The 5,519-nt window shown below is 45.2% G+C and overlaps 1 pseudogene; it reads right to left on the minus strand.

Annotated features, from left to right (window-relative positions):
- Positions 1–2,857: 2,857 nt before the first annotated feature.
- Positions 2,858–4,345, minus strand: LOC116893734 (annotated as a pseudogene).
- Positions 4,346–5,519: the final 1,174 nt, after the last annotated feature.

A 5,519-nucleotide genomic window follows, 5' to 3' on the forward strand; every position in this document is an offset into this window, starting at 1 on the left:
CAACACCCAACATGTTCCTTCCTGCTTCTGTCCCATCCACCCCCAGTCCACCTGCAAAATTTATTCTATTTCCTCCTTCCCAGGGAGATCCGTGTGTACTCCCTTGAGCCCTCCTCTTTACCTCACCCTCCCCAGTTAGAGGCTCCAGGAAGGAGAGACCAGGACAAGGTGATCTATCTCAGCACTGGGGCAACCCTGAGAGTTGGGTCTGGGAGAACATAGAGTGGAGAAGAACTACAAGCAGCCTACCTGGTCTTGCGGCAGGCATGGCATGTCATTGAGTAGGGAGTTCCTGCCCCATTTGTTGGCTGGAACACCCAAGGAAGTGGGGAAGAAGGCAGGAGGGGGGAGGGGAGTGGTCATGTTCTGGCAGCCATGGCCTGCAGCTTCGTACTATTTCTAAGATCTGCTGCCCTGGTGAACAGATGCTTCACTTACCATTTGAAAACCACGTCAGCTGATTGTGTCTTTTATTTGCTTTTATCTATTTCTGCATTTTATCTTAGTCTGGATTTAAAATATTAGTCATGTTTACCCCATGCCTACTCGTACAGTGAGAGAAGAACAGCTTGGGTGACCTTCGGTGTCCACACACGTACTTGGAAAAACAAGAAACGATTCAAAGGATTCTTTGGCAGAGGTTCGGGGAAACCATTGTGATGTAGAGCCTCGAATATGAAGGAAGATAGATTCTTTCTTGCTTACTTAAAACATATGGAAAGGGGTATTATACAACTGGTGTGAATTTGAAAACGAAAAAAAAAATCCCTATTATAGCCTGGATTTAAACTAGAAACAGCTACAAAAGATACTAGATAAATTTTAATATGGGATATCTTCTAAATTGAGTCTGGGAATGTAAACATTTTCAGGTGTAATCACTCTAGCTGTTTGTAATTCTCAGAAGAGACTGTCCTTACCCTGCTGAACTGTAGGGGAGATGAGTCATGCTGTCGACAGCGTGTCCAATGGCTTAGGAAATGCATAGCGTTGGAAAAGAGAGAGAGAGAAGATAAAAAGATACAGAGGAACACGTTAACATGCAGAAAACTTAGGTAACAAAGATACAAGTGCTTATTGTTATGTCTGGAAAGTTCTCAGAATAAAAAAAAAAAAAAAAAAAAAGGAGGGAAAATGTTAGTCACACCAAAGTTGTAATGAGGGGAGCCCAGAGCCCAATTTTTTCTTTTCTTTAGAAGTATTCTGAGAAATGACCATCAAAGAGAGAGTTACACAATAGCATACTTGTTAAGTAACTATTTTTAATACAAAAAAAAATATCATCTGTCCCAAGGAGGTGTGGCCTGTTGGAGAAAGTGTGTCACTGAAGGTGGACTTTGAGGTTTCAAAAGCCCACCCCAGCCCCAGTCTCTCCACTCCCACTGCCTACTGCATGGGGATCAGGATGTAAAGCTCTCAAATATTGCTTCAAAGCTGTGCCTGCCCACTTTCTGCCAGGATGATCATGCACTGAGCCTCTGAAATGTCTGCAAGCCCCAGTTAAGTGCTTTCTTTTATAGGAGTTGTCTTGGTCACGGCGTCTCCTCACAGCAATAGAACCATAACTAAGACAGCGATTTACAGAGGAAGGCTGGGGTGTGGGCATGGGAGTCAGGGTTATTTGTGCTGACAAGCATATCCTTTGGAACACTTAATGGCTTCAGGGGTCCTGGTACTTCTGCTTCTATACCAAACAAAGAGACAATGTCTAGAGGGTAGCCATTTGAATAACCATCCAAACACAAACAAACAAAAACCCAAAACCCTCAGGCTGAAGAAATCTTTTAGTTTGATTATATCATCAGATTCTCCAAATTCTACTGGACCAATGCTAGAACGTTTGACCTTATCAAGTGTCCTTGTTTCTTTTCCTTTTTCTCAGGTTCAACAGAATAGTTTCTATCCTGGCACAGTTTTTTTTTTCTGACAAGTAGGCTCTTATCAGTTGATGCCTCATTGGAGAGACAGCTGCAAGGAAGAAGTGACTTGGGTAATTAACATACAGCTTTCCTATGTGTTCAAGCGTTTGCAAGTGTGTTGCATCTAAATAGTTGACTAAAGCTTGCATTAAAAAAAAAAAATCTACCAATCCTTAAAGAGTAGCTGAGGAAAATCAATATCCAGGACAGAAAGACAAATCAGAACATAGTCCCAGGCGAATGCTAAGAAGGCCTACTCCCTAATTTTTAATGAGTATAACTGCATCCTAATCTGGGGTGACCTCAAAGGCCTGGAGCGTCAGAGCCCCCTGAAGCTGGAGTTACCAGAGATTGTATGCTGCCAGACACGAGGTCTGGGAACTGAACTTGGGTCTTCTGCAAGAGCAGTGTGCTCTCTTAATCACTGAACCATCTCTCTGGCCTCAGAAAGAAGAATCTAAGGCCACTTTACCATTAGCACGTCTTACTGGAGTTCTGACAGTGCCGAATTGTTCAGGTGCTCTGGTTTGGGTCTTCGTGCTCTGTGAAGATTCACGTTGCGGTGGGTTGAACTGGTCTCCAGGGTGATGACCTCAAGAGGTAGGTCATAGTGAGAAACCTTTCATTTAGATCGCTGCTAGTGTGCCCTCAAAGAGAAAAGTGAGACTCTGGCCTCTTTCTTTTTCTCAATTGAAATAATTAATTACTTAATAATTAAGTTAGCTCATTAAAAAAAAACCACCTTTTTATTTCCAAGATATGCAGTATCTGTACAGTATCCAGTTGAAGGCAGCCCAAAGGCTGTGGACTGCCACCAAAGCTACAGAGGGAATGGAAATGGAGTTTTGTTCATCCATGGCTGCAGATACACGTGACCAGTTTTAGGCCAGTTTTTTAAACTCCGAGTTAAGGTAAGCACACGAGGAAACTGATCTTTGTCAGGACTCCATTGGCGTCTGTGGGCTCCCGCTCCTACAGGGGCCACTAACATAAACCTTTCGTGCTGCCCATAACCAGTCTCTCCCGTCTTCCAAACGCTTCGTTTACTGAAGACACAGTGCTTATGTCCCAAACCCGAAGCCCTTCTTTCTGTCCTCCAAAGGCGTAAACAAAGGGCAAATCAGGACAGCAGGAAGAACAAAAAAGAACTCCCATTTTCATATCTCTAGAATGAATGAGACTTGGCCTATCCCCTAAGATGTCCCAAATCGTCACAAATTTGTCTGCTGAAGCAGTCACAAGGCAGCCTTTGATCTCAGTGCTCAGATCAAGACCAGAGATTCCATCGTTGTGTGCAGTAGAGCGCGCATCCAGATTGTACACAAAGCCATCATCTGTACTGGCTAAGAAATGGCACGGTGAGAAGTGGTTCCAGGTCACCCTCTCTATCTGCCCACTGAACCGCCACAGACGGTGGTTCTGGCTGGGATCTCTGCAGTCGTACAGAGCCACGGATTTGTCATAGGACCCAGGAATCAGAGTCTGCGCTTCAAATGGATGAAACTGCAGAGTCTAAACCTCTGTATGTGCAGTGAGCCTGGCTGCTGACTTCCCCACAGACAGGTCCCGCCCACAGGATTACAGTGCTGTCTGCTGATGCACTCACCAGCACGTTTCTGACTGTCTTATTCCAGGAAAGGTCAAGGACAGCATCAGTATGTCCTTCTGCCGATGAACTCTTTTTCCCTTTCTTCTTCTTTTTTGAAAGCTTGCTTCCCAGTGTGAAGAATGGTTCTAGAGAGTCCACGATATCCAGGTCCCACCCCTCAATGACAGGGCTCATGTTTCCCACAGCAATGTAATTTCCAGTAGCCGCATCTGGGCTAGGATCAAAATCCAGCCATTCCACACTCAGGATATGCAGACAGGAGTATGTCATGGTGGACATAGAAAGACTCCTCTTCTTGATTGTACACGTGCACCTCTAAGTTACACTGCCCTTGTTCAGCACGGCCACAGACGATGAGGTTGCCAGTCGGCTTAATCAAGGAGTCTTCGTGTTCATACTGTTCCGTGTCTTTCAGGGTGGCGTATGGACCCTGATCGTTATTGCCCTAGACCGTAAGACCCAACAGAGATTCACCAATGGTCTCAGCATCTGGGTTGTCCTCTTCGTTGTACTCGGCCAGTTCATTGTCGTCCAGTGTGTGGTCGTCTTGTGTTTCCCCATCCTCCAGGGGCTCCCTAGACCGGACCTGGGTCCGGGCTCTCTGCATGCCATCTTCTGAACGACTGCCTGCCTCCTCTTCCTCACTCCCACCTTCCTCTTGTATCTTTTCTTTTGCTTCAGCGATGAGACATTTCACTTCCCCTTTACTTAGCTCTACCTTGTCTGGCGTCTCTTTGGCCACGCCGCGACGGACCCAGGCCACGCAGGTCACTTGGCGGCTGCGATTCATGATGTTCGGCCTGACTGGAGATCTGGTCGCTGGGAGAGTCTATGAGCTCCGTGAAGAGGAACAGCGCGCAGCAAGCTGGCTCATTTTTGGTTTTGCTCCTAGCCATGGAGTATCTTGCTGAAGACCAAGAGCCCTGGGGACAACCGTCCATGGCCTAAACTCTGGAATCGTTTAGGCTGGGGACCTGTTGTACATACAGCAGTTTATCTTAGTTACTTGTTATGGTGACAGAAAGATGACATTCAACATTATCTAGTAATCACTAATGTATGTATGAGGCTCATCTTTTTCTCAGCTGCTAGCTTCACTTCTGCTAATTATCCCCTCAGTTCTCTTGGACCAGGAACATCAGCCATGATTTTTGTTGTTGTTGCAAATAATAAGAAACTTAATCTACCCAGGTCTAAATAAGAGTTTTTTAATGATTCAAGTGGCCGAGACTATAGGATTTAAATACAAGAAGAAACTCTCCTTCTCTCTCCATCTCTTGGCTCATTCCCTATTGGTATTACTCAGGCACTAATGATCCATTCATTTCCAAAGGTGACTACCAACCTTTAATGTTGGGTATCTTGTACTCCTGGATATGTCCAACCATTTGATATTATGATGTGACATTATCATCCTTGAAGTTCACACATGAGAACCACACAATTGAGCTTCAAAAACAAATAAATAAATCACAAAAACCTCATAATGTTTTAAGTGTGTTTACTGTTTTGTGTGGGCCTTGTGGTGTTTGAATATGCTTGGCCCAGGGAGTGGCACTATTAGGAGGTGTGGCCTTGTTGGAGTAGGCGTGGCCTTGTTGGAGGAAGTGTGTCACTGTGGGAGTGGACTTTGAGACACGCCCCCCTCCCAGCCATATAGAAGCCACTCTTCTCCTGTTTGTCTTTGGAACAGGATGTGGAATTGAGCTCTCACTCCTCCAGCACCATGCCTGGCTGTACACTTCCATGCTCCTACCATGATGATAATGGGCTAAATCTCAGAACCTGTAAGCCAGACCCAATTAAATGTTGTCCTTCATAAGAAAGAGTTGCTTTGGTCACGGTGTCTCTTTACAGCAATGGAAACTCTAAGTAAGACAGGCCTCATTCATACTTTTCCTTGGCCATATACCATGTGTGGGCTGTCAGGACCAGCAAGTTGGACATAGTAAAGGAGAAATGCCTCTCATCAAGGACTCCACAAAGTTAGG

Source organism: Rattus rattus, chromosome 2 (assembly GCF_011064425.1).
Source record: "Rattus rattus isolate New Zealand chromosome 2, Rrattus_CSIRO_v1, whole genome shotgun sequence".
Classification (NCBI taxonomy): domain Eukaryota; kingdom Metazoa; phylum Chordata; class Mammalia; order Rodentia; family Muridae; genus Rattus; species Rattus rattus.